Source organism: Drosophila subpulchrella, chromosome 3L (genome assembly GCF_014743375.2).
Source record: "Drosophila subpulchrella strain 33 F10 #4 breed RU33 chromosome 3L, RU_Dsub_v1.1 Primary Assembly, whole genome shotgun sequence".
In the NCBI taxonomy this organism is placed as follows: Eukaryota; Metazoa; Arthropoda; class Insecta; order Diptera; family Drosophilidae; genus Drosophila; species Drosophila subpulchrella.
The window spans coordinates 18,782,106-18,802,097 of NC_050612.1; the positions used below are offsets into that span (position 1 = coordinate 18,782,106).

The 19,992-nt window shown below is 41.5% G+C and overlaps 1 protein-coding gene across 1 annotated transcript in view; it reads left to right on the forward strand.

Moving 5' to 3' along the window:
- Positions 1-19,992, forward strand: part of LOC119552868 (protein slit) — a 54,040-nt gene that overhangs the window by 27,246 nt on the left and 6,802 nt on the right. Inside the window, exon 4 of the mRNA XM_037862763.1 lies at positions 11,366-11,572. The gene's annotated coding sequence lies outside the window, so the exon portion shown is untranslated. The remainder of the gene's footprint in view (positions 1-11,365; positions 11,573-19,992) is intronic.

Genomic DNA, 19,992 nt, shown 5'->3' on the forward strand with positions numbered 1-19,992 from the left:
TTGCGCAGCTGTCGCTGCTCTTGCCGCATAATCAATCAGCCGGTTGTGTAATTGGGGTCTTGCTGGCCCAACAGCGAAAGTGATCGGTTAGAAAATTCTGGTCGAGTCAGGGGTCAGAGATCGGGTTGGATTGTAGGTTTGATAGCATTAAAATAACCTATAACACTGATATATTTCAGGGTTTTCAAGAGAAAAGTTGGGAGTTCATGGCTAGATGGTAAATAATATTAAATATTTAAATATTAATAACAATATTATCAAGTTAGGTTTTATCTTAAATTTAATTAATATTATTTATTCGTTTGAGAAATACATTTCAAGAAAATCCCTCAGATCATAATACTTAATAATTGCATACCCTAACCAAAAAGGGAAATACAGAATTAGTAAAATATCCCCTGGCCATAATTATATCTTCCGCGATCAGCCCATTGCGACCATAATTTCCAACCGATCCAAGTCACCCGGAATCGTCATAATAATACCATCTCCCAGAGAATAAAGCTCTCACGCTCCCTACCTTCGACGGACTGATCTCCCCCACTTGGTTCCCATCCTTGCACTAAATCAACCCCCAGAGCACGGCATACCGAAGTGTTTTCGAAAACTGTGCCAAAGATCTCTTACTGCGATCTTTTGCCTTCCCTCTCCCATGTCGATTATATCGAGAAGTGACCCCATACCAACACACACACTCGCGGATATAACCGATCTGGATCGGAGATCAGCAGCCGCGGAAAAGAAAACCAAGTCAAGAAATGAACATCAAGCTGAGATGATTGTCATAATTAAGGATGTTGGATGTTGGCATCTGCCAGACGCATGAAGAATGGTGCAGGGGAGATTCTTCTGCAGCACTCGAGGCACTTGTAAAACCAACAGATAACCGTAAGAACGAGTTATACTTTTTTTATATTTTTTGCTGCCAGCTCTGCTCTGCTTTTGATTCACAAAAGACCGGCGCACAGAAGACGAAGCTTCCGGTGAAGTTCAGGTTTCTTCGGCTTCTGCTGCCGCCTCTTCTCTGCATGTGTGCACCCCTCTTCTGGGGATTCTTCTTGCTCGTTCGGTTCAAGATCAGCCCGGCACATCTCATAATTGCAGCTAAGCAAAATTATATGGCCCAAGTCGAGTCGAGATCCAGATCAGCGGAGAGAGAAAAGAGCAGCATGTGTGTGGAGGGGCCGTGTGGAGGGTGGCTTTACGAGGGTCTCGACTTGTCTGTGCAAATATTTCCAGGCGATCGGTCTTCGGTCTTCGGACTCCATGGACTCTGTCCTCTCCTCCAGCTGCAATCCACAACAATTACCGGCCGAGCCGACTTGCGGCAATCTCTGTGGCAGACCAAGGCCTGCGAGAGGGCTAAAGAAAGAGGGTCTTGAAATGCGGGGCGGCCACAGGGGGGTTGCCTCGCACTCGAGACAAATGTATATCATTCATCAAATTAAAAGTTCAACTGCATTGCAGCGTTTTGCCAGCCGGCCTGGCCTGACTCCTCAGCTCTGACGGCCTGTCTGCCAGCCGTGAGTTAAATTGATAAACGGGTGGCTCCACGAGTTCTAGATACGGAATTAAGGTCTGTTATTAATAACTCTTATAAACAGGAACTTCGAAGGACAAGCATACCTTTCGGATTTCCAATTTTAGGTGTCTAGAATTTGCAGTAAATACCACAAATACTGATATTCAAGAAATAATATTTTTATTGATAATAAAAGTTTTTCTTCTTTAATTAAAATAATCTTGCTTTCTGAAGGCTCTTCTAAAGACAGATTTAAAAGAAGAATTTATTTTAAGAACCAGTTGTATTTGTTTAAAATATTTTTCCATCATTGTCAAATATTCCAGATCCTTTTGCCTAAAATACTTTTTTTAGCCCTAGTTGGAACTTTACTTTACTAAAGACTTTTTGTTCGGCTTCTCATATTGGCTTCATATTGAAATACATTAAATTATATAACCATATTAGCCATTAAAGGCTTGAGATCATATTTAAAATGTTTCCCATTTTTCGGAACTTTTGAGCAAACCCCCGTTGCCTGGCAGCCAGTCTGTCATCTTAAACATGCAACATGACCGCAGCTCTGAGGCAACAACTGTTGCCGCCGACTGTTGCTCTATTTTACAGCCTGTTCTGCGGCGTTATCCCCTCTCTCTCTCACACTCGCCGTCTCTTACCGCTACAGCCGACTCTTTCTCCTGCCAATCATTGGCTGAAGCTCGGGCTGCTCATCTTTCGACTTCATTCACTCAAACATCAGCTGAAGTGGTTTCTCCTTAACCCTGCCACACTCCATCAGCCCATCGGGCCCCTCGTTTCCACTTGTTGCCGCTCGCTCGAGTGCAAGGCTTTATTTTATTTTTATTTTCCTCGAGTCTGGCCAAAATGCTTATTAAAAGAGCTTTTCAACTCGAATGGCTTGCCTTTCGGAGGAACTTACACTTACACTCACACGTAGTTGGATTATTTTATGGCCCTAGAACGAGCTACCCGCCCTTTTGACCTCAGGCCACAGCTCTGGCATGGTTATATTTGTATTTGAAAATAACATTTATGAGCTTAAGACGGCTTAAGACTTTTTATTGGTTATTAGTTGTTGCCATTTCTGCTGCCAAGCTGTGTGTTTTGAGTTCGGGACTTATGTCTTGATTTTTGGCTGCAAAGAGTTGGAGCGGAAGGTCTAGGGAAGCTCGATGTTCCGAAAGAAATCAAGGCTCCTAATAAGCTTAACACGTGCTGGTCATCCCTTTTCAAGTGACTTTGCTTTTCCTTCGCCCTCTGCAGGACTTTTATCTTTAATTGCTTTTCTGGGCGCTTGCTGGGGAGGCTATGCGTATCCTGGGTGGTTAGTTTGTTTCAGTTTGGTTCATGTTTACCCAAGCGCTTTTGGTAGCCTAACCTAAAAGAAAAGAATAGAACAGAGTTTAAATCTGCACTAGGGATACATTAAGAACCGTTTGTTTGGTACATACCATAATTAAAAAATAATATTTAATACTTAAATTTGAGTAGAGATTTTACTTAAGGAATTTAACTAACTTCTGTAGTCATAATTTAAAAAATAACTATACTGCCATTATTTAGCAACCTACTTTTATATGAAACACGCAAGCATGAAAAATAAATCCTTAACTTTTCGTATGTCTTCGCTAAACATTCGATCCAACAATTATGCCAAAAATGGGAACCTCCCCTTTGATCGCATCCCATTTATCCGCAACCAGTTTCCCGCATCTACGTATTTTGATTTCAAGTCCGGGGGATCTGTGGGATGATGATTCATTGGCGGCAATTATCCCCAACATGGCAATTATGCAATTTTCCACCGTCCTCGAACACTTGTCGCGCTTTAATGGCCAGTTGCCAGTGGCAGTACGACCATATCCGATGATTCACACGCCTCTCGGCCATTTAGATATGTAGCGAATTCCACATGCCCAGATGCAGATATATCTGCGACCAGAGTAGAGCAGAAATCTTGGCACTTGAGACAATGGAAATCAGAAAGTCTCGAGTGGTATCCGATAACATTGGCGACCGCACATGACTAAGGCAAAGATGGAGATGCGAGATGATGGCGATGGTGGAGATGAAGATGAAGATGAAGATGAAGATACATACCTGGAGGCGGTGAAGCGGACTTCAAACGAGTGCCGCCGTTCGCATAGCTACTCCGGCTATCTGCAGCTAACTGTAATTGTATCTAACAGCTACGTTTGACAAGCCGGAGAAGCAGAACACCGCAAAAAGCCATCCGGAGTTGCAATGGCAACGCGTCGCCCTGGAACTTGTCTGACTTTTTATGGCGCACAGACAACAACGGCATCAACGCGTGCTGGCAGCTTCCATTCCATAGAATCTATGGCCCCCAACTCCGAAACTCCAGCCGCTCAACGTTGGCGGGGCCACCCAAAAATGGTCAACGTAGCGCCACTCGAAAGAGCGAACAAAACCGACAGATACAGATAGTTCGAGCAACTAGCAGATACAACTTCCCTCCGGCCTTGGACAGCACTTTGCTGGCTTAGATACTTGGCCAGCCAGATACATTTGCCCATTCCCCCTCCTCAAACTTCGATTTCTGCCGTTTGCCTTTGAATTATGGCCTGGAATCGAAAAGTAACCATTATTTAAACCTTAAAAAAGGGGGAGTGTCCTTTGAAAAAACAAAAAATAAACAAAGTTTGATTCTAGGGAACAGCAATGCAAAATGTGGCTGGAATTGAGAAGTTGGAAATGATTGAAGCTTTATTTGTGCAGAGAGAAAAACATTTGAAAATTCTAATTACGAAAGACTTTGAGCAAAATAATTTCGCTGTTTAAATATGAAGTAAAGGAACCCAATTTTAAACAATATAAAACTTTTTTGGTCTTATCCAAACTTAGAATTATTATTATTCATTTTGTGTTTTCACTCTGTGAGTAAAAATTATACATAAAATCGACTAAGAGCAGCCCTCTGGACTTGAGGGAACTATCAAGTGGAAAACTAAGATGGAAAAGGAGAAGATATACCAAAAAGGAGCGAGGAAAATGGAGTCGGAGTGGGGGATAAAGTCAGTTTGGGGAACCGAGTCAACACGACAACACTTGGCAGGTCGACAACAGCCCGGGGGAAATTCTGTGGGATGGGCGACGGTCTGCATCGAGCGTCAATTGAGTGGCAAACTGGAGCTGGAGGAGCTCCACATCCTGTGCCCCGAACACTCCGCAATTGTCTGAGCAAATAATAACTTATGTACGGTGTCAGGGCCAAAATCGAGCAGGATGGCCCTGGAAATCCTAGCTGTGTTCGCATTTCCTGTCCCGTTTCCATCAGTAACCAAAGTGAATATTAAGAAAGGCCAACTTTAACTTCGATTCACGCTCCGCCTGATGGGCGGCTTTCATCATTGGGACGTTTGTAACCCTCGAATACCATCATCTCGATCCAGAAAGCACATAATGTTAACCCGTCGAACACGAACTTTTTGCCAGAAATTGTCAGCGTAACAGGCAAAAAAAAAGGGAAAATAAGGAAAAAATGTTTTATGAAAGGGAATTTGGTATGAAAGTAACTGAAACCCGGAACGAGGACCCAGCCAGAAACTCTGGCAGTTAAGTGCAAATTATCGGTTCGGAATTAGTAGAGCGAGAGACCCCGAGAACAGGCGAGAGATGTAGATATAGGGCAGGCGAGATACAGCCGAGCTTTTGTGGTTGCATTTGCTAATGGAAAACTCCCGGCCCCTTTCCCTTTCGCCCTCTTTTGTGGCACTGAACCTAAACTTGGCAAATAAAAACGAAAAATTTGCATGGCCCTGCAGATCTGCAGATAAATTTGCAACACTTGCCAACAGTTATTCCCAGAAAACCGGCGTAAACATTTTCACCCAGCCGACATTTGATTACTCAATGGGAACTGCGTTTGCAAATGCAGCAGAAACGAACGAAAGTAAACAGTTTTATTAAAGCGAAAGAGCAGCTTGTGATTCTTGGTTCGCAGAAACAATATTTATGCGGAATCGACTTTATCATAGAGTGGTTCAATTTCCGCAAAGCCCGAGTGGCTAAGCGCCTTAAGAGTTGTAAATAAAATCAATTGATTTCTTATTTATAAAGCGAATTCGAGAACTGCCACCTACTAAGCCCTTGGCAAACATGACAAAAGAAGCCGACGCAGATCCCGAGCCGGAACAAGTAAACAAGCCCATAAATAAGTTATTTGCTTAGGAGCAGTGAGTCAGGAGTCAGAAAAGTAGGCCTTCTTTTCGGCCACTGGGGGAGGTGTGCAAATATATATATAAATACCCTCTACCATATATATTTATTCTTTCTTGTTTCCGCTTAGTAAACACAACTGAAATGACAAAAAGGCAGCGATGTCTTGACCAAGTTGAGGAGTTCCCTTACCCCTGGAAACATTATCAAGGCAAACAGCGGCATAATGGAGGAGCAGCCCGAGGACTGCAAAAAAAATATACCAACTCGGGAACTATTACGCTGTGTGTGGTCTGGTCTCCGCGAAGGAATAGGGCATAGGGTCTGGGAATAGGGCTGGGTCATTGTGATAAATAAGTAAATAGCCGGAGACAGGCTCAGACCTCAGACCTCGGACCCCAGATCGATTTATGCAAAGCTCCCCCTGCCGGCCAAACAGCGCTTTTAGTGACATTAAGGGGTGTGGTCCTAAATGTTTAATGGCCTGCAAATAAAAGTTATGCCATGGCAGGCTGCGGACATTAACGAAGTGGAAGATTGTATCTGTGGCAAAAAACGCTCGGAGGAAATGGAAATCCGCTGATAAGCCCAACTCATTTGGGGCTTAGTATAATTAGCCTAAATCACATGTGACTTGCATAAAAATAGAGCCATGTTCTGCAGCAACACCTCATATTTGTATACTAGATATAAGAAATATAAGAAATGATTTTTTGGCAAAACAAATAAATAATCCATTGATAAATGGTTATCCGTCCTCGAACTTTTGCCAACCCAATCGCAAAATATTTAATTTAAAATATATGCAAAGAGGGTTTAAATAAAAGTCCACCATGCAAATTAGCAATGTTGTTTATCACCTGAAAATAAAGTCCAACATTAAAATTAATCATTGTTGATCGACGATGCTTAAGAATATGCATGATTTCTGAGGAATCTGCGATAGGTGAAACCAGAAATGTATAGAGATTAAATTGTCTGTCTTCATATAAAGGCAGATCATTATGTCATCGCTTCGCACCGACATCAGCACCCAATTAACCTTAGCAATAAATTTATATAAAAATTCACTTTGACCGCTTATCAAGGGAAACATTCCCCTGTCTATAGATGCATGTTTACATGGATTCATTTGGAGGATTTGCATTGGCTGCCGATCCGTAATTACGCTAAACGTTATGCGCATTTATTTCCCATTGATTTTGCATTTTAAATTACGTTCGTGATTTTATTTGTGAGCTCCCAATGAAATAGATTGCTGTGTAGGAAATGTTAAGCGTAAATTTATGTAGTTCAAAGTTGATTACTCCACATTTTTCGTCTGCATGTTTTTGTTAAAATATGCAAATCTGGTGCTTGAACAACTTTAATATGCAGCTGGCCAGAGAGCCAGAAACTAGTTTACGGTCAACTCTTTTTTGGGTGCATAATTTCCCCGAAATAGCTGACCAAATGACTTTTAATACAGCTGACATTATATGCTCATAATAAATGAGTGCAAAGTGGGTGGGTGTTTCTATGGGTCATCCTAATGAGGCCCAAAATCAACTAATTCGGTCATCCCCAAATATTTTTCGCACATTTTTTCTGTCGTTCGATTTGTGTGCTAGTGTTTTGCTCTCTGGACTGCCGGTTGCATTGACCCAATTTGTTTATTTATTGAAATTGCTTTTATGGGCAAGCCGAGACAGAGTGTCTACCTCGCTCGCTTTCGTCCCCCAATAGTATCTCTTCAATCTGCAATCATTTTCGGGCCTCTGCACACTCGCCTTCAATTATTATTTATCGATTCCAACTCAATTTGTCAAATATATATTTTCCCCAGCCACTCTCTGGTGGCCTAGTATTATTATTTGGCATTCGATCCAATGCATGATTCATCGAGGCTCTGATTCCATCGGATTCCTAAGTCGCTCCAGATCAAATGGGGTTAGTACAGTCTGAGCCCCGACTTCGAGGACACTCCCGTGGAAATTAAATTATAAATTTACACAGACTTATTCTACAGCGTACTTGGGGCATGATTCTGCTCGCTTACCAAATCCAATTCTCTGACCACCCACAAATCAGTATAAATGACTTTGGCGCCTGGGGATGTTGGATAACATGTAGAGAGCTATTTTGTGGATCCAAAAACGTGCAGCTCCCCCCGTCCCGCCCCATGGACATTGTCACCTCAGTCTGTCTGTCTGTTGTTGTAATTGCTTAGTCTAATTTATGCCAGCGGACGGAGCAAAGTCAATGTCGTCGTAATGGGCAAAATGAAACCGAAATGGTAACGAGACCAAAACAAAGACAACGTCGAAAACAAAAATAAACAGAGCCCCAGACAGCGACATGAAAAAGCGTTTATCTAAGCAAAATGTTACCGAAGTCCGTAATTACAATTTATTGCAGGTAATTATGTAATTTTCGTGACGGATTTTGTTGTTTAGAGTTTCAACGAGGGGAGACAAACTAAGTGCGTGGGTACACAAAGAAAAATATATTCAAAATATACACAAATTCTGTCATATTTTAATTCTGATCCAAAAATATTTTAAGTACTAAGAGTTAAAGAGAGAGCGTCTGAAAAATGGCATGCATAAAATATAAAATAAATTAACAGACTGTAATCTTTCCAGTGGTCTTAAAATAGTTATTAATATTATTAAACAGTCGTTTTAAGGAAATCATGAAAGCCATATATATATTCATTCCATTTAATTAAAGTCTCGTTTCCATTTATTCTCTCTGTAGGAAAGTACTTTAAAATCCCCCATTCGCTTCACGCGCACCTATTTTAAATGAGTTTTCGGATCGGAAAACTTGGCCGTCTGATTTTAGGAGCCCATTGCATGTGGCATGCAACGTTGATTGCTGTTGACCATGGCTGGAAATCTCGGCTGGTGTTGCTCCTTGTTTTTGCTGCCTCGCAAGTTGTTTGATTTCTTGTTTGCTCAGTCAGCTCGTTGTCATTTCCTGTCCGAGGCTGGAAAATGGACATATGCCATGAGGATGCAGCGAGATGACTGATTTTCTAGCCGTTTATTCTTACCCCTTCGAGACGATCTCGTTTGGAACTGAGACACGCATTTCCTGCTGGGATTATTAAGGATTGCGACAAGTCAATCGATTAATCATTGTGGGAAAGGGAATTTAATTGTATGAGAAGTTTGAGCACTGAACAAAAAAACTTTTAAAAATTTCCCATAATCAATGGCAAAAAGTCATTCTCCAAATTTCCATGTCAATTGAGAAACATCGTTCACCTTTCTCTGTTGATACTCGCCAATTAAAGCCCCATACCTATCTAAATCACATTAGACCCGAAGAACGAAAGAAAGAAATCCCTGTTCCAACCGCTTCCGTTGAAAATTGAAATTGAAATTTAATTTGCGAAGCGAGCTGGCGAAAAAAAGCGCCAGCTCATCAACGGCGGCATTAGTTTGCACATATTCAAATCAGTTTTTTATTTGCCGAACAAAGGCTGCAAAAGAAACGGGGGAAAATCGTTAAAATAAAAACAGTTGAAGAGGTGTTGGGTAAGCGGCGGAAAGACAGGAAATACGTTTGGCCAACTAAACAGGGAAAATGCCGAGAGGGAAAACTGGAAATCATTGTGCGCCACAGTCCCTTGCCGACCCCCTCATTCTCCTCCCCCCCCTTAGCATCATTAACATATATTTGAAAACGCAGAGGAATTCCGCTCTTGCCATCAGCCAGCGGGTTTTGTGGGTCCTCATGAAAATTTGTAAGTATGTTGGACTTGTCACTTGCACACTTCATGACCATATTTGTCACATTTGCGCCATGTTCGCGTGGCCAAGGAGCCCGCGGGGCAACCATCCGGGGGTCCGGCGTTGGGTCCGCATCCTGTGGCCCCAGTACTCGTAACCCCCGTAGCCCCGCCCCCGATCCATGGCTCTTTCCTCGGCGGGCAAATCAGATGCGCAACTAACGAGCAACAACCACGACAACGACAACGACGACGACATGGAAATTCGTTCGCTCTGCGTTTTGCCTTACAGAGTGACCACTGGGTATTAAAGGGTATGATGCTAAGTGGGGAATTTGGAAGCCAAAATATAAAACATGCATTTTCCTTAGGCTTAGGGCAGTTTTGGGCATGTTAAATAGCACAGTGAGTGGAGAGAGCATCTGCAGAGCGGCAGTAGAGGCACTTCAAGTCCCGCGAGCCGACTACTCTGCTTCTGTTGGCGACCACTGCTTTAATTTCTTATATTAATAAAAAGCAATACTAGACTGGAAGAATTCATTGAACTAACATTTAAATTGAAATGGCTTAGGTGCGCACAAGATTATTTTTTAGAAATACCTTTTCTATTTGAAAGTATATATAACCATATATATTTAAAACCAATTTACCTAATATTATGCAACATTTTTAAGGGAGTCTTCTACAACATACCACGATTAATATATAACACACTTGAATATTATTTGTTTTTTGTTTTCATACACATTCTACCTAAAAATATATTTAACTTCATAAGAAATATTTAAATGGTTCTTATACAATACACAAAGATAAACAAATAACACAGTTGAACATTATTAAATAAGACCCACTCTACCTAAAATTATATTTAACTTTACAGGAAATATTTGAAGGGTTCTTATAAATAAATTCTATTTAGTATGCATATAGTATTTACAGGACATTCCCTATTCGTTTATCTCCTTTTTAGTTAAGCATTCACAACTTGCTTTTATTGTTTTGCCGGCTGCTACTCCAACTGCTGATGCTTTCTGCGGTTGCCGCAGACGCCTTCTGGCCATATTTGTATGAATAAATGCGTATTTAAGCACATACTTACAACACTTGCCATGTATGGAGCCAGCAGCCCAAAAGACAAGGGACACGGCACATTCTGGGGCCAGGAGAAAAGGATCGGGAGTCGGGAGATGGAGTTTGGGGGCATTCCGGGGCCAAGGGACCCAGACAAGGGACAGTTCCCAGTGGCAATAGGCGAGGCCCGGCATTTTGCATTTCCCACCACTATGCTTTTCCACTTTTTCAGATATACTTTTCTGCAGCGGCTCAGACTCACATTTGCTTTTTGCTGCCTCACCTCAGTGGCTCCTTTTGCAGCATATTAAATTGCGGAAATATTTCAGAGGCGAAAACAGTTGCACAGCCAAATTGCACGGCAAACAATTTATTAATTAAGCCCAGACAATTTGTTAAACTCTTTTTTACGGCCAGCGGGAATTTATTCAAATGCAAAATTGCTATTTGAGTAATTGAATATTAAATAATTATCTAGAGTTTATCTAGGCGAAATCGGATGGGCGACAAGGTTGAAAAAATCTAATTAATGCATGATATTAAATGGAATCAAGTGTTTCGCGAAATATGGAAAATGCATATCATCGTTCAATGGAACTATTATGCCCATTAACATAAATAAATAATTTAAATTAAAATTAAGCACAAAATTGCCAGTGAAGTAAGAAAAAAAGTAGCTTGGAAAAAATATGAATTTTTTGAAAAAAGTCGAATGTCCCCAGAGCGATTCCACTCGGAATACATTAAAATGAATATTTTAAGCAAATCATAAATTGTCGACATACAAACCTCTTTGCCATATTATTAACAATTTACGATGCTGCAGCTGAATTAAATAATTTATGGTTTTTTGCACATTATTCTCGTTGCAGGCGGCCCTCCATCAACAATATGTTTGACAGCAAGTTCCGGCATTGGAATTGAATTTAATAAAATAAATTAAGCCAGCCGGCGGAGTGGGTCAAAAGCACACAGTTTGAATTGTTAATGAGCAGCGGCAAAAAGTGTTAAATGCTGATGACGCTGCCTCTGCCGACGTCACTGTCGCTGATTCAACGGTGCTGAAAAGTCAATTAAAGGTAATCAAATCGAAACTGATTGCATTACAACACCGGCGACAATAATTTTAATTCGCATTGATGTTGTCACTTATTCCATTTCGTTTTCTGCTAAATACAACAATTAATTGGGGACAGTTCGCTGTCAATCCTTAGCCCCCCTCCTGTCCATTTTCCAGGCCCCCTACGCCCCTGCTGTCGCATTGCGGTTTTAAACGCGCTGTCTGACTGGATTGCAGTCACGCGGTTTTTGTCGCCACTGCGATTTTTTCGATTCGTTGGCTACTTTTTGGTTTCGGATTCAGGTATTATTATATTAGCAACTGCATGGATATTTGAGGATTACGGTTAGGATTTTATATGTTAACGCTGCTTATCACTTAATACTGTGCGATTACCTATGTTTTTTATTTTAATTGTGTACAGAAATAATAAATCATTTTATTATGCATTTATTAAAAGGGTGAAACAAATCAATAATAAAATTTAATGAAAATGGAAATACAGTTTTTTTGTAATTATTATTTTTTTGAGATTTTATTTTTTACTATAAACCAGTTAATCCCTCTATTTCTGATCTATAAATGTATTGTTAGGCACTGCATTTTTTTTTAAATATACTAAGTTATAGAACACATTTTTCAAAACTTAAGTATATATATATCTTAAAAGCCCCTTTCCCTGATTAATTTCAAATGCAAAACACCAGTAGCATTTGTTTTCTTCTTCAAAGCAATCAAATACAACTTTTCCAAGCTTTTCCCCAACCATGAGTACTTTGACTCCGCAACTTACGTGCCTTTTTGGGGTTAACCAGAGCAACTTTAAGTCGACAGCAGCAACAACATATGCACACTAATTGCAAGTTGTTAATGTTGGCAAAACAGAGCGGGCAACTCAATTGAAAATCTTTGGCGACTCTGAAAACTTGGCAAAGTAATATAAATCACCCAAGGGATCAGGGGAATGACCCGGGGAGAACTCGAGCCCGAACTCAAGAACCCAAGAACTCGGGGCTGAATGGTCGCCGGTTTAATGACGCAAGTAATTGCAACAGCAACCGGCAACTAGCAACTGCCAGCAGCAACTTGCAACTGGCAACTGGCAACTTGCAGCGCGATCTGGAAACTGCAAAGGGGCTAGACTTAATGAAAATCAAACAAACAAGCTGCGCAACAACAATAACTCAAAGTCGGTCAACTGTGCTGGGGAAAACGCCGTCGATTTCCCCGAACCCCTCCCGAAAAGCAATAATTGATAAACGAACATGGGCGAACAGATGTACAAGTGTGCAAATGAATGAATCAAGCTCAATGACGACGATATCGAAGACATGCGAGCCAAATCAATTGATTTATGCAGCTGAAGTTGCCTTTGAGGACGGCATTTCGTACGCATTTAATTGAAAGCAGTAATTAAATTAATGACTCGCCGTCCGGCGAAAAGTCTGGCTTTAATTAAGTCAAGGAATGACGGGTTCGCTGCTCTAACTAGACAACAGTAGACACTCTGGCATGAGCAACATAATTGTCACGCAATTCTTTGGCTCAGGCCAATGTTCTCGCACTCGCTCATTGCATACAGAATGCGGAAGTTGATTTATTTTTTGTATTGAAACCTGAAACGCGCCAAAAAAAATATACTGGGCCATGGCAACGCCTGAAACGCACTCAAAGAATTTAGCTGACAAAACCGTTTCAGTACGTGACTTTGGTGCAAAGTGTTAACAATAGCGATAATACTAAAAATTGAGATAAGTAGTTATGGAGAAAATAAGTGTATATTGGAATATTGAAAGCCAAACTTGAAAATTTATGTTTTGAAATATGGAACTTTGAAACTGAAAGAATCAAATTTAAAGCGATTTTCCCACTTTACAGTTAAAGAGATACAATTTGTACACTTCCTTATAACCCCATATATTTTCCTGGGGCAACATCTTCAAGGGAAAAGTTTTCCTAACAAATCCACCCCTTTGGGTTTATACTAAAAATGTCTAATGATTAAATCAAATCTGCCATTTTATTGCATTCCTCAGTGGCAAGCATTTTTGCGCTCTGCGTCTTCCATTACTCACATATATCATTCCTCTGGCCGTCTTCGGCTTATGTATTCATAATTAAATTAATTAAATTCTTGCGCTTCAATTAAAATCTTATTAAGTTTCCGTATGCCAGCCACCGTGCCCCTTTCCCCAGCACTTTTCCCTTTGGAACAATGGGGGAAACTGAAAAATTGCCGAGAATGGGAAAGCGGTGGCGAATGAGAGATGAGCGGCGGACAAAGAGGAAAAAGCGGGAAATGAAAAACTTCTTACAAAGCTTACTTATTCACACATCACACAGGCAACTGCAGACTTTTCACTCGCAAATACTTTTCCTGTCTCCAGCATACACACACGTTAAACATTATTCAACGGCCAGGAAAAAATGAGGAAAAATATCGTCCTGCTGCCTTGTTGGTCCTTTTTTGGGTGCTGCCAACCAGCACGGGATGCCGAAAACAAACAGGACGAAGAAAAATGCTTGCCGACCATGTGGTTCACTTGATGTTGCTGCCGTGTTGCTGCTGCTGTTGCAGTGTTGCTGCTGTTGCTGGTGTGTTGCAGTGTTGCTGCTGCTGCTGCTGCTGCCGTTGCACATATTGCTGCTGCATTCTTCGCATAAATTTCGCCATCGCACTTAACTCATGTCTCGGGGTCTCTCTTTAAATGAGTCTGGTTAGCTCTCGCAATTCTTGCACTGAAAGAAAAAGTGATCCACCTTGTTAAAGACTTTAAATGGGTATTTAAATGTAAAATTTGTTTATAGTTTTTAAAGGAAAAACCCTGAAGTTTCATTGAACTTAATTCAAAGCTTGTAACTTCTAGAGTTGGCATTATTAGATCATTTATTAGTGATGATTTCACCTTTAATTTGTTAAGGAAAATAAGAAAAAGTTGTATATTCCATTTAGTAAAGTTCAGTTTAATTTAATAAACAAATGAACATATTGTTTCAACTTTAGTACACCGTTTTAAATTAATAAAAATGTTTTTCTGGCAATGTCTTTATCTCCGTTCCATTCCCCCTTTGAGCTCGGGGCATAAACAATGGCGCTGCTTAAAGCAAAAAACCACGCTGCCCCTTTCCCTTTCACCGCCCCCTTTACCTTGGTTTTCAGCCACGTAGAACTCTGCACACATGTGACGCTGCCCCCTTTCCGCCCACCGCCTACCGGGACCCCCTCCCCAACGGCCTTGCCTCATGTAAAATTCAGGGGGGAACGAAACGCTGCCAGGGGAAAAGCAGAGGCAGCGGCAGTAGGCAAAAAGTTCAGACTTATTTTATACTTTTTTGTACTTCATCGTTGTACAATGTTGAGCGTGGAAATTTAAAAGCAAATGCAAACAATATGGAACATTTTAAATGCACCGTGGAATGGAAAATGAAGAAGACGGGGTGGAAAATTTGGACATTGCCATTTTCTTAACTCTTATCTTACATTTAACAGAACATTTTCGCTTTCGATGAAAGAAGGTGAGAGAATTCTGACTCTCTCATGTAAGTTTAAAATGTTCTTAAAAATAAAACGACACCTTTTGAGTTCAAAATGTTCTCAATATGCTTAAATTAAGATTAATTGGTTCTTAAAATCTAGTTAAGTCAACAAAGTTCAAACAAAAACAACTTAAATGGAGGTGCTTTTTGACTCAAAATAGTGGGATCAGGGTATTACAATCATTGCAATGGAGTTTATTTGGCTTATCTTTGAGTTTAGGAAGAACAATCAGTCAATTCATTTCCATATGCTATGAAGTAGTGCTTGAAAAGGCATTGTATTGACCATTCCATTACCTTTGCCCCACTGTCCCATTTTCTAGGACCGACAGCACCGGCCAAGTAAATCACCGCAACTGTGAAACTAAATTTCCAGGGCACTAAATTTACGCACATCCAACTAAACCCGAGCGAAACTGAGACCAGCCTGAACCCCAGTTAACCCCAAACCGAGTGGAGCAGTGTAAGCTGCCCGCTTAGATCCTTGTCTCACTCGCTTTCTCTTTCTCCTGCTCTGGCTGTCTCTGTCTTCCCCCCATTTCCTTTCCCTTTTGTTATATCCTTGCCGTGCAATTTTCACCATTTTGTGGTGCACTTTGCGCCTGGCCGCGATTTTGCGAAAGATTTATGGCCCACGACATGGAAGCGGAAGCGCTGCTGTCCAGGCCACTAAGTCCAGCTGCAGGTATGCACCAAACACCACCCACCACCCACCGCCCAATGGCGCCACCTAACCGCCGACCCACCTGCTTGTTGAGTCAGCAACAAAGGGGTTGAAGAGGGGGAGGCATTGTCGCGAAGAGTCCTCTCCTAATGCCTGTCAGCAAATGCCGTTGTTGGCTCTAATGCTGTCCCTCCACTCTGTTATCCCCAATCTCTGACACACAAAGAAAATCTACAAAATTTGACAATTTTCAGAAAATAATACCTACCCAAGAAATGGGTCATCTTACAAGTATAATTTGGATGCCTTATAAATATAAAAATTAAAGTAACACCTTGTTAAAAATATAGTTAAGATTATAAAAAATAATCTATTAGCTATCTAAGATTTATCCCTTTAACATTACCAATGTCTTTCAAGTATATCGCTATTTCATTAAATTGTATAAAAACAATATTTAATATTAAACTCGCATCATCCTATATTTATTTTCATTACCAATGCTTTTATACCATTAAATTAACCAATGCATTTAAAAATTTAACTCTGTCTTCTGAGCTTTCTTTAAATGTACCCTAAATTGTTCCCAAGTGCAGACAGTTTTTCGGACCCATCAAGCTGGCTCGTTTTCATTTAGCGCCCTTTACCTTTTTACTATTTAATGCTTAATTTAAGTACAAATCCGATCTGTTTGCTGACTTTTGTCGATAAGCGGCACCAGAAATGATGGCGAAAGTTGGCCAACTTAATCCCATCTAAAGAAGAAAAGAATAAGGAGCGGTAGCTGAAAAAATCATTTGCTTGGGCAATGGCAGTTTAATTTGCTTTGGCTTAGAGCTCGGCAAACTTTTCGGCCCTTGAAATGGGAGTTCGACCCAAAGGATCTCGGGTGTAGAGTTACGAGGCTCACTTAAGGTCTTAAGTCCTGAGTACACAAAGTCTGAAAGGCAAGGGGGTTATAATGGGGCAGGTGGAATGATATCCATTAACTTACCTCTTTCACTTTGAGTCTAAGAAAACATTTCTTGTTCTCAAACACAAGAGACTAAAGAGACAAAAATAAAATTTTCAAGATTTCAAGAACAAAATGTTCTTACAATAAATAACAAACTATAAGTTTTTATTGGATTAAAAAATTGCCAACGAACTTAAAAGAAAGTCGATTTAGTATTTTGAAAGATTCTTAAAGAAAACTTTTATGAATTCTATTTTAAAAACTCATCAGCCATCTGCCAACTGTCTTCCCATTCTCAAACCCACCTCTTGCGTACTTCTTTTATTCACCCCATTCCTAACACCCTTTTTTAACCCACAACTTTCTGGCAATCTCGACGAAACCCTTCCCTAATCTGCCTTCCCCCGCCCATTTCCATTCTCTATTCATAGAATTTATGCCTCAACTTGCCTAAGCCGTGTTTGTAGTAAAACCTCTACTATCGCGCCTTAATTTTAAAGCCCTCGACGCTAAATGGGCGACATTTCGAACCAGGAACCTAGAAACGAAGGCTCCCTTTTTCGGGGCACTCGCCATCTGCATTTGCTGGCAAAGTTTATGTTCGACATGCTGTAATGGCGCCATATGCGCGTTTATCAAAAAAAGCCACACCCCACTCTGCTCCAGATCCCTGAATAAGTCCGGGATATATGGGTTAGTTTTCCGCTAGCCGTATAAATTTGTTTAAGACATATAGCAAGGATCAATAGCTCGGGATTTATTGTCTGCCACATATAACTTTGTCTTGGCTTTAAACTTCCAGACGCGGAAGTGCTAAAAAGGGCGGGCCACTGCTGGATGGCAAGGTCGATGGGCGAAACTTTTTTACCTACTTTCGGCTGTCGCCGCTTTCTGGGCAGAAAGCCAAGGGAGAAAAGCCACGGAGCAGAGATGGCTAGAAAATTATGGCTAAAATGGCGACGTCGTCTGGAGTCGAGGAAAAAAAAAACTCCACGACGACGTCGGCTTGCGGTCGTTTATATGTAAAATATTTGGTTTACTTTATGACTGCTTTGGGTATTACTCTTTACTTTCTTGCAGTGCCAATTCTCGCTATCCGCCTCTTTGGGCCAACTTTTTGGCCAGGCTGTAAAAACAAACAGAAATGGGTAGGGTCTGGGGGTTGGCGGAGGAGGTGCTAGGAATTATGCCATAAAAGCATCGTCGTAGTTCCAACTTTGCCAAATTCTTGGCTTGTCGTCGTCATCATCCTCTTTGTCATCCTCGGTTTTCCCCAGCACCGCGGTCTCCATCGCTGTTGCCGTCGCCGTCGCCTAGTCTCAATGTTCAAGGGAGCCATAAAATACTTTTTGAATCCGAGGCACCGCATTGCTCCTGTTGTTTGGCGGATATTACGGTGGCTGGAGGAGATTACCGGCGAGGGACCTTTCCTCCATCGTCGAACCAGAACAGAACCAACAAATGAGCCAGCTCGCTGGGGCGCCTCTTTAACCGCTCATTTCGGGGTGTTGAACTTGCAATGGATAGCACTCGGTGTGCCAAGTGGGTGTGGAGATACCACAAGAAATTTTTGGTAATTTAGAAAGTAGCGAACTTAAATAAAATCAACCATGAATATCTTTTTTATACTAAATGTATCCCGATATTGGGGTAATAACAATGCATAGTTAGCATCATATGTGTTTATAAACAATGTATAAATTGGGGTCACCAGAAAAGTAAACCACCTTTTGAGGTGGAGGCACCTGGAACCAGGGCTAGAAAAAGTACCTATGTAAGCTATTATATTATTACACCACAACAATGCGTTTCCCTTACATGTTTTGTGGGTTTTCAAAAATAATTGAGGTCACCTTTCTTCGGGTTTTCCAGCCCATGCTCCACCCTGTTCTCTTCATTATTCGAAAGTGATGCTGTATTTCCTTTCGCCACGACTCCCTCTGAAATTGGCTGCTCCGCACTGATTATAGAGCCCCATTCCAATCACATAGACTCCATATCCATGTAGCTTTTGCGGTTCATAAACACAAATCAGCTGCAGAAGGAGAGAACCAGAAAGCGTTCAATTCGTGCGCCAAATTCCGAATCGAAATCCAAGCCCAAGCCCGATTCAATTGCCGATTTGATTGGAGGGGGGAATATGGGAATAGAAGTGGGGCTACGAAACTTGTGCCCGATTACCATTACTGAAAATTGAAGTAACATGTGTGACGATGCGCAATTGCCAAGCGCCCCCTGGCGGCCACTCTCTGGAAGCTGTTACGCCAAATACTGGAAATACACCCACCTATTGTTTCGTTTTCTATTTCACAGACGAGTGGTTGTTGCCGCGGCGACTTTCACTGGCACACAGCCTTCAGCTTTAGCCTTCGGTGGGTGGTGCAGGGTGGTGGGTGGTGGATAATACTGGGTGGTTCCATGGTGGTGCCCCAAATACCGCTTCCAATTTGGAGCTTGCTGTGCGTGAGGCTGTCGTGTCTTTGTTTTGTCTCTCTGCGATGGCAAATATTTGGTCTGCCCGCGCCGGCAGGAAAAAGTATCTTGCAGATGCACACAAAAAGTATCTATATCCATCTCCTCACCAAGTCGAAGTCGAAGAAGTCGCAGCTAAAAACTGAAACTGTAAACTGTGCAAATAGTGCAAATAGGAGGAGCTCGGTACATGGCTTGAGCGGAAACTGTGCCAAAAGACGTATGGCACAAAGCAGGATAAATTTGCCAAGTTTATCATAGCATTCGGATGGGGGCGGGGCAGGACTTCGGGGGCTGTTGGCAAAACATGAGCCAAGGCATTGAGCATAAAATATTGTCGGCGATATTTTAACGCGCGCTCAAGCGAAATTGTCATATAAATAACGCCCTGGGAAGGGGGTAAAAAGGGGGCCTAGGGGTTTCTGGTTTAAGGTTTTAGGATATTGGCTGGCGTTACTTTGAAATATTAAACATTTGGCAAACAGGCAAAGTTGAAGTTTATTGCCGACGTTGATGGCTCGAGTTGAGCAAGTTTTTTTTACTCTGCGCAACGGGTCTGCAAAAAAAGGAGGGAAATTGGGCCAGGCCAGCTGAAACCTGGAAACCATTATGGACCCGTCGATTCCGATGCTATTTTTAAGCACCGTCAAACTTTTTGCCCGCCGCAGATAAAAGGGGAAAACTGTACTTGCCAACTCTGGCCCTTATTTCCCCCTTTTGTCTACCATTAAGTCAGAAACATGCATTTATTTAGCAATTTCCACCAACTGCAACAGAAAAGTTGTGGCAAGTGATTCTTTTTTTGTGTGTT